Consider the following 11,871-nt stretch of genomic DNA (forward strand, 5'->3'; position numbering starts at 1 on the left):
ACTACAGGCATAGTCAGAGGCCTGTGTAGTCATGCTAAGGAATTTGGACTTGGAGACACCAAGAGTAGATATCTTGTCCTGAAAAGTGATTACATGAGGATTTTTACCCAGTTCTGTTTGTCTCCACAGCCTGAGCTTTTTACACCAAATAAAATTTACTTCATAGACATTCTTGACATTAACTATTTACCAAAGATGTAAATAAATCATATTGTAAGAATGAGAAAAAAAACAATTTGGAAATTAGTTAAATAGCATTATTTGGAAAAAGCCACTGTTATACAGCCCTACTTCCAACATTCTTTGTACTTCAAGTTTATTGATTAGACATCTTTTACTCTCATATTTTATACCATACCATGCACTCTATTTTTGTTAACTGTCATCAATATTAAAACAGCAAACTGACCAGCATCTAATTCTGGGCTTACTTGGTGGTACACCACTTGGTGGTGCTCCAAAGCAAGCACTCTGCTCTTTGGACATCCAGTCACTGCCTTCAGTAGCTGCCTGACATAGATGTGGATCTGACACCAGACCTTTACATCAAGGGCACCTCTACCAAGGCACATCTGCTGGGCCTGATGGGAGCAGAGGTCTCTCTCAGTCCTGGCCTCGGGGACTGACATCCCCTCATTGGCTGTCAGGAAGGCCCATTGCTAAGTATGACTCTACCGCCCCTAAACCATTAACATTTTCCAAAGAGGAACAGGCGCCCAAGGACCATGCTCTCTGCCATGGTTAATAGTCATTCTGCCTCCGAAGGGCTGGAAGCACCTCTCTCAGTGACCTCGTGCTCCGTCCTAATGTGAATGGTTTTCATCCTTTTTCACCAAATCATTTAGAAAAGGTGCCGAGAAAGTCAACTATATTCATTTGGTACAGAGCAGAGAGAGAACATTTTATGTTCAAGAATAAATTGTCCAAGCAGTAAATGTCATTAGGGTGAATCCTGTAATGAGACAGGAGAGAACAATTGGACATTTGGGGAAACTCCAGGAGAAAAAAAAAAAAAAGGAAAGACTGAGAACTAAACAAAAGAGTTATTAAAATTACAGAGATTCAGAACAAGACTTCTGAACACAATTGTATTGATGGTGTTGGGAAACTTTAACTAGTGCATGCCCCTTCAGCAGGAGGTGGCTGGAGGAACAATTATTTCAATGTACGTTCACTTGAAAAACTTTGTTTCATCTTTCTCTTTTAAAATTTAATTAAGTGCCCTGATTCTTTTTTTTAATTTATTTTATTGAAGTATAGTTGATTTACAATGTTGTATTAGTTTCTGCTGTACAGCAAAGTGATTCAGATATATATATATATATATATATATATATACACACACACACACACACACACACACACACACACACATTCTTTTTCCTATTCTTTTCCATTGTGGTTTATCACAGGACATTGATATTGAATATAGTTCCCTGTGCTATACAGTAGGACCTTGTTGTTTATCCATTGTATATATAATCATTTTAAATGCCCTGATTATTATCATAAGAACAAAGAATGTAATTTTTTTTCAGAGAGAACAAGTTTTTTTTTTAAGTTCCATTTTATAATCTGTTATAGGTGAATGAGTAGCAAGTTAAGCATTGTGTTTAACTCCTGGCATGGAGAATGGAGGGTAGATATATCAGGAGGGGGATATAGAATGGGCTTCAATAATTTGCAATAACAAACTTAGCTGAGTAGTAGGAACAAATATTTGTTATGTTATTCCTTATGCTTTTATATATGCCTGAAGCATTTCATAGACTTTTAAAAAGCAAATTAGAGATTCAGGAAATACTTAGGGAAAGGAGAGAGGGATCAAGAAAGGGACCAGAGGGGAAGGGGATTAGACAAAGAGGAGGATTAAGTAGGGAGAGATAGAAAAATAGGTGAAGGCATGGTTTTGAACCTAGAGAGCTTTCTTTCTTTTTTCAATTATTTATTTATTTACTTACTTACTTACTTACCTACTTACTTATTTATTTAGCTGCGCCGGGTCTTAGTTGCGGCACTCGGGATTTTTGTTGCAGCGTGCAGAATCTTTTAGTTGCAGCATGCGGGCTCTTTCTGAAGAGTTAGGTTAGTGGTCACACCATGCTGTTTGCTAACGATTTGTCCTGATTGAGTAAGCTCTCTAACCCCTTCCCACCACACATGAGACTCAAGAACTGCCCATGGCATTCTGATCTCTGCAAACCAGACATAAAAGCAGTTCTTCCAAAGGAAAAAGGGCAAAAGAAAAAAAAAAAACAAAAAACTGAGAGCAAATGCAAGAAAAAAAGAAAAGAAAAAACAATGAACATATATGTATGAATGAACCTACAGCAACTCAAAACTGCTCCCCTTTGGGGACAGAAGCAGATACCATAGCCAATTTCAAAATGAAATCCCATATCCCTCCAGACCCCTTTCTTGCCATTAGTGTATAATTTACATGCAAGTTGCCTGCATAGTTAATCTTCCTCTCTAGCATCTGGTATTTATCATCAGAAATAAATTGGTGAGAGATTCTGGAGAAGCTCTTCATATATTGTGGGTTTTAAACATTCCTCTACAAGTCTGTTTCTTTAAAAAATTAAAAGAGCAGCTGAGCACAGGGAAATACGTGATAGCAAGTGGGGGGATGGGTCATTCACACTTGGGGCTCTCCCAATTCGACATAAATGAATCAGGGCCAGAGAGGTGAAGATAAAGGGAACTAAAATTTAGAGCTAAAAGGACTTTGAAAACCTCCCAGCTCAGCTTCCTGATATTCTACCAGTGGCTGGTCACTTTCACAAGGAATCCTAGCTGCAACAGCCGAGCTGAAACTGGAGGCTACGTTTCCTGAAGTGTCATTCAGGGTTGCCTCAAGGGTTTATTTTTTTCCCCAAATGGAGAAAATAGAAAAGTTTTAGATTATCCATTTTAGAGTGATAACTAAGATGTGTAAATGATATTGTTCATTCTGTAAGTGTGATCGGCGCTGCATTCGACTGGCCTGGAGAAGTCAGGACTCTGTCTGTGCCTTCTGGGCAAGTGCTTTCAAATGCTGGTGACGCAGCATCTCTTGGTGTTTGTTCCTGAGATGCAGATCTGAGGTCCTGCCAGACACATCCTGCAGGCTGGACCTTTGACGACATTGGGTTGGATCCTTCTTGCTTCTTACTTGCTAGAGTCTTCCCTTCTCTGAAGCTTGTGGATTTGATTTAGAAATTCAGAAAAATTTTAGAAATGGACAAACAGATGAAAGATTAGAGAATTGTTTACCCATTGGGGCAAAGTGGCAACTTTTAGTATTCTGCAACTGGGGTAAATGAAAAAAGTAAAATAAAAACCAATTTCAAACATTAAAATAATAACGAGAGCTCAGAAATGACAGTAATTAGACTAAGATCATGTGGAAAAGTTGCATTCAATATATTTTGGAACAAGGTGGTTTTTCCTTGTTCTTTTTCTTAGCTCCTTTTGGGACTATTTTAGTGCTTCAGTGCTACTACACAGAAAATAGTGTAAATGTCTTCATTTTTCCTGTAATATTCCCCAGCTCTTCCTATATTGGCAAAAGATAATAGATTATGGATTTCTTAAAGTTTAGCAGCTTGTAATTCCATGTATAGTATAAATAAGTATAGTTAAAGTTTAATTTAATTAGTAAATTTGCAGTTATCTGAATTAACTATTCTTTAAAATTTAATTTAGCGGATGTGACAATTTTGTGATAACATTAAGTCATTTCTCATATATTTTAATATACCTAAGTCACAGAGCATCTTAAACTTGGTAAAGAGAGAGCCAAGTGTAGAGGGATGAGCACTAGATAAGAGATCCAGAGTGAGCCAGTGACAGAACCTCAACCAGAATGCAGGTCTTCTGACCCCAGCCCTGGGCTCATACACATGTCACATAGTTTTATGGAAGACAAATATTATTGTTTTGGATCTTACAGTCACTTTTCTTCTGGTGATGTGGATGGTGTATTGGATTTTGTCTGAGATTATCAATATTAATTATTCACATTCTTCTCAAATTGTAACCACTTAGTTTTATTTTGAGAGTGAAGAAAGCAATAGGTGGTCCTGCAAGAAAAGAAAATGAAAGACCCTGATTTGTGTATTTGGGGTAAGGTCTTAGAACAAACTGGGCCCAGGTCCAGAATAAAAGAGGACCATTCCTAGCAGAGCGTAAGAACATTAGAAAGTCTATTATCACATCACAGCTATTTAACAAAAATCAGATTGATATAATTTTCAGAGAAGAAACAAAAGATACTCTCAAGCTGTGTTCATAATAATACGGTCTTTCTGAAAGTTAATCAGTTTGTTTACGTACCACATTAACATAAAAATTTTTTTTAAACAGTGAGCATCTTCTAACTAAAATCAGTGGTTTAAATTAAAATGTAAAAGTGGTTCTACCAGTGAAAACTATGGCAAATGTCTCCATCTAAGATAAGGTTGCCAGATAAAATACAATATGCCCAGTTAAATTTGAATTTCATATGAATAATGGATAATTTTTTCATATAAGTAAACACTTCAAATTTAACTCAGCTTCCTGTATTTTTATTTGCTAAATCTGGTAACTATAATCTAAGGGGCAAATTTTGTTTCCAAATACTGCTCCTGAATAAAATCCAAAGTATATGATAGCCAGTTAATTTGGAAAATAAATACAATTTCAAATCTTATTTAGGTAGGGCTTCTCAACACCGGAACTACTGACACTCCGGGCTGGATAGTTCTTTGTTGCGGGGGGGGCCATCCTGTGCATGTCAGGATGTTTAACAGCATCCCTGGCCTCTACTCACTAGATTCAAGTAGCATGCCCCAGCTGCGACAGCCAGAAATGTTTCTAGACATTGCCAAATGTCCCCGGGGTGGGGTGAGGGGGCAAAATCGTCCCTGGTTGAGGACCATTGTTCTGAGGAAAGAAGCTTATTTATAAGTAAGTGTGGTACATGTATCTCGGGAGAAAACTAGCCTGTCCTGGTCTTGAAGAAAGAAAGGAAAAACCATATTTTACGTAGTTTTCATTTTAAAGCGTCTTGGGAGAGATACCAATGGAGGACTGATGGGAAATGGTTGAGGAGTTGAGTGGGTAGACGTGGGATTGTTTTACAACCTGAGGCTCTATTAAAGAAGCTTCTGTTTCCTCTTTGAGAGAAAAAGATGATAGAAAGTACTCAAGAGAAGCCTCAGGTTCCCAACATGGCCTTCATCCAGGCTCTGAGAGAACAGTTAGTACAGAGTCTGCTGATTTCTGGAAAAGGAGTGTTTTATTTGGATAGCAATAACTGAAATTCCAACCTAGACCACCTAGCTGAATAATCATGTATGTGTGTCCAAAAAAAAACAAATTGCCAAGAGATGTGTTGTGAACCAGAGTGGGGAAACTATTTACTATTTGATTTTCAGAAAACAATTTGACAAGGAATTTTGCTACGAGGCTGTTGCTTCTATTTTCCCCAAGAAAACATATGAATTTAATTTGCTGTCTAAACCAAGAAAGTAATGTGGTTACACATACTATGGAGAAGTTTTGAAAGAATTGACCTTTCAAGTCTTTGTGCCTCTAATTACTATTCTTTAGTCATATAGAGTCACTAATCATTCCACCTGCAAGGAATTTTCAGCATAATCCTATTTTCCACTCAAGTTCTAAAGGATTGCCAGATTGCAGTGAAAAAAATCAAATCTACTTCCAGTAAAGAGAGACTCAAAAGAACAGTGGTTCAAATAAAATGCCAAAGAGAATAATCAACTTCTTATTCTACTTTTATTAATGTGAAATCTACAAATTTGTATTTTGTGAGGATAATACAAAAAATTTTTTTCTAGTAATTGAGTCATTCTAACTAAATTTAGGCAAATAGTCCTACTAATGTTACTTTTTTAAAGACGTATGTCAAGGCAATTCTACTCTAAGAGTGAAGCAACTCAGTTCCAGAGTTTTTTCTTAGACAGACAATATACACAATGCCTAAAGATGCAGCAAAGGTGCACTGTCCTTAAGATAAAGTCTGGAATCCTTACTGTGGTCTACAAGGTCTTAAATTATCTGACTAGAGTTGATCACACTTTCTCCAACTCCTATTGTATAGGCTAAGCTGCTCTAACATAGAAACCCAACAATAGCGTGGCTCAGATAAGACCAAAGTTGATTATTCTCTCACATAACAGACTAGAAGGATGCAGGTGGTCAGTGGTCCAGTGTTCATGGGGAGCTTGACCCATGACATCATCCAGTGGCCCACCTACCTTCTATCTTGTTGCTCCTCCACCCTGTAAGGCATTTCCTCATTCATATGGTCAAAGCTCGCTCACCACCGCCCTCTCTGCATTCCAACCAGCAGAAAAGTAGGCAGAAAGGAAGGCAAATAACTTTCTTTTAAAGATGTGCTGCAGGGTGGGTTTCCTAGGAAATCTGAGATGGGGATTAATGTGTAAGAGGTTCGTTAGGCAGTGCTTTTGGGATCAACCTCTGCAGGGGGAAAGGAAGGAGGCAGAATTGTGCAGAGAGAGAAGTTAGGCTGCAGGACAATCACAGCCAGGCCTCAACTGACCCTATAGTTAACTGTGAAGGAGAGATGGCCCTTCAGAGTTGGGATGGGGAGTTGGGCCTTTATATCCCTTGACCAGTTATTGGCTGTGAGCTGCTCCAGGAGGAGGGCATGACCTTGGATGAGATGGCTCTTTTCAGCTGAGGGAATTCCCAAAGAGGGCTGTCAGCCAACAACCACACCCCACCCCCATGCCCCAATGGCTAGAGGGCAGCACAGCACAGCACCTATGATGGGATATGACCCAGAAGTTGTACAAACCCCTTGTACTTACATCTCCTTATCTAGAATGGCTAGAATGGCCACCACAACTGCAAAAGAGGCTGGGAAATATAGTCTTTAGCTAAGAGGACATATGCCTATCCTTGACTAAAAGGAAGAAGAGGTGAATGGATATTGGGGAATAATCACAGGAGGAAAGGAAAATCATTGCTTGAGTTTGTTCAGCTTGTTGACTCTTTTAGATCAAAAACTATTACATCAAGGAAGCTACCCACAAAGCACAGAGGCAGAAAGAGAGGTAAAAGGGGGGCAAGAACAACTGAGAGGTGATCATACCCAGTGATGTCCCTCGAGGAATAATGACAACACCAAACTTGGCCAAATTTTGGAATGATCCAGGGCTGGCTCCCCAGAGGTCTGCAGGAAGAGGTTCCCAGGGCACACTTCCAATCTGCTCCCCCAAACCCAAGCCACAGAGGGAACTGAATGAACAGCCTCTCCCTAAAGGGTCCTACTTTGAGCTCTATGCCCACCTCTGGGATTGGATGCTTTTCTAAGACCTGTGACATATCAGAACCAGTCGCTTTATGTAGAGGATAAAAATACTGAAACATGGTTGTTTCTGTCAAAAAAAAAAAAAACCCCAGTAATTATATTGACCTAAATCAGACCCAAATCAGACAGCACTAATGTATCACTTTCTTTTAGTGGTAATGGGACTTTCCGCAAAATAACGGTGTGTGAAAAGAAAGGAGGCTAAGAAAAGCTTATGTGCCTGCCCCCCTCTATCTGAACAAAGCAGCTAGACCAGTTCCTGCCACTGACTGGACCAGGGATTGGAACCTGACGTAAAAGCCATCTATAGGCTGAACATAAGGAGATCAGCTTCTGACAAAGCACAGTAATAAAACTCTTACCAAGAGTGGTGCTGTATTGGATAGTGTGGGACTAACCAACCAACAGATCCTCTTAGGCAGTTGGCACAAGGCAGAGAGAGGAGCCAGTATGCACTAACAGTGAAACTAGAGAGAACAAAGCAGAGGGAGGATGAGGGACCATAAACTGTCTGCTTTCTAGAATGGCTGATGGGCTCCTAGAAGTATTCCTCTCTCCTCTCTCCCTGCCCTCATCCCCATCCTTTCCCATACACCCACTGCTGGAATACAGGGGACTTCTTAGCTGCAAAAAGGCAGGGCCATGGGGATCCTCAAAATGGAGCAAGTTTCTAACCTCCCCCGCAAAAAAAAAAAGTGTTTAATTTCTTAACTCCAGAGGTGTCTTGCCAGGATCCTGCATACTGATATTTTAAGAATAAAGTGGTAACATTAAGGGCCCTACTTTGAGCCTTGTGTCCACCTCTGGGTTTTAGCCATAGCCAGGCACATGTGACAGTGGTAATGGTGGGCTGCCCAAAGTGTATTTGTACCAGTCAGTATAGGATAAAGCTTAAGAAAACAGGTTCCGGAATTCCACAGATCTGGGTTTAAATCTTAGCTCTGCCACATATTAGCTGTGTGGCCTTGGAAAAGTCTTATATCCTCTGTAAGGCTCCATCTCCTCTTCTGTAAAATAAGGACATAATAATAGTATCTGCTTCACAGGGCTTTTGTAAAAGTTAAGCGAGGTAAAATTGGCTCTTGGCACAGGGCATAGAATGTAGTAAGCACCCAATAAATCAGCTGTAATAGTAGTTACCCCATAAATAAGCCTCCTTGGAGGAAAATTACCCTAAGATATGAAGAAAGTCAATTTGACCCAGAAACAAAGTCTCAGAAGAGAGATTCTGACTATAACTTGGTGCCCAGCTCTTAGCCCTGTCTCCTGGTCCAGCTTCACAGTGATTCATCATCAAATCCCATAGAGGTAGGATTATAGTAAATTATGAAAAGAGTTTTTCATTGAAAACTGGTTAAAGCTTTGTTGTACGAGGCAGCGTTGCTTTGGCATCACCACAACTTCCTATAATACATGTGTTCCTCCTAACCGGGAAAGAAGTAATCTCTCAAACTTCACTTCAAAATGCTGCACAGCTTTGGAATCTCACAGGATCCAAAGCACCAGAGGTGGTACTCAGCAGATGTGACAGTGGTTTCCAGCAGACATGAATGTGGTCCCTGCCAGATGTGATAATGGTACCTAGCAGACATGACTGTGGTCCCCAGCTGATGTGACAATAGTATCTAGTAGACAAGAATATGGTTCCCAACAGATGTAACAACGATCTCTAGCAGAGATGACAATGTTCCCCAGCAGATGTGGTGGGAGCTTCAGAAGCAGAATGGCGCTCTGTGGATGCAGCAGGACACTTGGCAGCAGCAACAGACTTAAGCTGATTGATATCAAGAGAGGTGCTGGAGCTCAAGGGTGTGATATTGTCTAAGGTCAGGGGAAGAGAGCAAGAAAATGACCATGAAGTAGCTGCTAGTATTTCTTTGTGAACATGTGTGGATTATAGCCCAAGGTACAGAAATTTGGGGTATGAGGGAAGTGGAGAAAAGACTCTGATTTGAAACAGACTGAGGAAAATAGGCAGGGAGCTATGGAGTACACTTCTATTATCTGGCATTCCCATAAGAGTCAAACAAAGGGCCTTACTTACAGCACCGTATTCCAATGTGGACGTGGAGAGAACACTGTACCAGGAGCCTGGAGAACTGACTGTTCATTCTGGTCTGCTACTGACTGTCTCTGGGGAAATAAGTTAACCTCCTTGAACCCCGGCTTATCCTCATATAGAAAGGAGAGAAGAGGGTTGTACTCAATAACTGAGGCCCTTTCTGTGATAGTTTTATGTCATCACTCCCAGATTCAGATAAAGCCAAGGTCTCCCTGACACTCCTTCCACATTGAAATGTGTTTAACTCCCAAGAACTTGGAGATGTTACCATTCCTGTAAGTAATCTTGTAATGGAAATTTTACATCCTTTAAAATAATTAACATTCAGTACCCAATCTTAGAACATTATCCAAACTTAGATGAGAAAAGATGAAGCAACGAAAAAGGTGTTACCTTATCATACTTTTTTTTTTTTTTGGCATTAAAAAAAAAATGACAATTAGGGGATGAGGAAAGTTTTAGTTTCTTTAGTACTGAGTTGGTGGCAGCAAAAGCTAAGTAGGATTTGACTATCTCAGGAATAGACTTCCCGTAGGTGACCCAGGTACCCAGGGGAAGGTGCAGCCAAGGTGAGTGATGTCCTCTGGGGCTTACATGGCCTGGCCACAAGTGAGAGACCTTCTATAAAGGTCTACAAGACCCTGGGAACATAGGAGGGTACATTCTAAAGGACTGACACCTGCCTCACCTTGGGTGGGTAGGTGGGAGGAGTTAGCCAGGACCTCTATGAGCTGTACTGGGAGAGGTGAACCCATGTTTTGAAGCTCATCTCTTTACCTTCTGGTACATTCCTTCTTCTGATAAGGAACCTTTGGTAATCACATGTCTCATTGGAACATTATCCTCATCTACTAATGTAAAATGATGGCTGACTGTCAACATTCAGAAGGTCCCTGGGGAGGCCAGGTGTCACGGGGAAGACTGCCAGACTGGCTTCCAAGGGGAATGTTCCTTTCCGTGGTAAAAGTACCAGAGGCCTGGGTTGGGGATTCAGTCATAGAGATGCAGAAGCTCTTGTCTTGTCAATGTGGAGGGAGGCTGAAGGATAATAAGCAGACTGCCCTTATTTTCATTAAAAGGCAAAGTGTCTTTTACAGGGCTGACATTAGCTTCAGCCTGGCAAGTACATTCTTTTTTTTTTTTTATTCAAACAGAAAGTCACAAAAATTATGATCATCCTCATCAGTTCACTCAGTCCCATGTAATTAATTTTTTTTTCATCTTGATCTTTTGTTAGCACTTTTATGAGTTCATCAGTTTTCCATTAGAGTTCTGAAAATGCTTATTCATTCAGTTCAACAGTATAGTCAGTTACCAGAAACCTGTACTTGTCAAGTCTTTTCCATGAATTCCTTGAGGATGAAACACTTTTATAGGATCATATTTGCCAAAGCATCAGAGTACACCCAGAACTGTCTGTAAATGACAAAAGACTTAAAAATGACCACGGTTAAAGATTTGATGAAAGTTCATAATAATACAATTGACAAGGAAATTTAGTTATTTCTGAGATATACATTTTAAAGTAATAACTAGAATTATGACTTATAACATTATACCAGAACATATAAGATTTTTAGAAATTTCATATAATGTCTGAAACACCTATATTAACATATTTCCATACAAATAACCCAATGAAAGTTTAGTATTAGTTGTTTCGTTTGTTTGTTTTTTGTTTTTTTATACTGCAGGTTCTTATTAGTCATCAATTTTATACACATCAGTGTATACCAGGCAAGTACATCCTTAGACAAACTGCCAGGAAGCCAGTTTAACAGAAATTTGCTTGGCAAGCAACAAGGGTGAGGTTTAACTGGGTCAGCCTATAATTACCTGATGCATCCATTTCTACCATGTGGCCTGTCTGCCACTTGTCCCAGAAGGGTTGTATCAGCGGCCAGGACAACTCACGTGTCCACTGCCAACTTTTGCCTCACTGATTCTTCCCATACCACCCATTTCTAAAACTTCAATGTCTGACCAGTTCCCTTTCTGACTGTCACAGTCTTTCCTTAAACGTGTTAAAATTTTTCATTGGGACAGGTTAAAGTCAAGTCTCTGTACTCTGCAGGATGTAGCTGTATACTGGGTTTACCCATCACCTGTGGTCAGCTGGCAAAAAGCTATTTCTTTGCATAGCCTAATTCTTGGGTCACCCCATTGTTGGCCTCCTCCCATATAACACCTACACTGTAGTCTTAAAATGTCATTTTGTTATTTCATTTCATTTTTATTTTCTGTGTTCTTTTGAAGGTCTCCACTGATTTTTTTTTGAGTGGGATTGCTCTGAGAAAGAATGTTATTTTTAGCATAAATTGAATCAAGTGTGATGAACTCTTATAACAAATTCAACTGCCATAATCAGCTTCATTATATCAAAGGAGGGCAGCTTCTTTCTCCATTACTATTTCTACCTGAGAGACAAAACTGTGTTCACAAATGACGAAACATATATACGTATAATATCATGTTTAAAATACTA

This window comes from Balaenoptera ricei, chromosome 3, assembly GCF_028023285.1.
Source record: "Balaenoptera ricei isolate mBalRic1 chromosome 3, mBalRic1.hap2, whole genome shotgun sequence".
Lineage (NCBI taxonomy): Eukaryota > Metazoa > Chordata > Mammalia > Artiodactyla > Balaenopteridae > Balaenoptera > Balaenoptera ricei.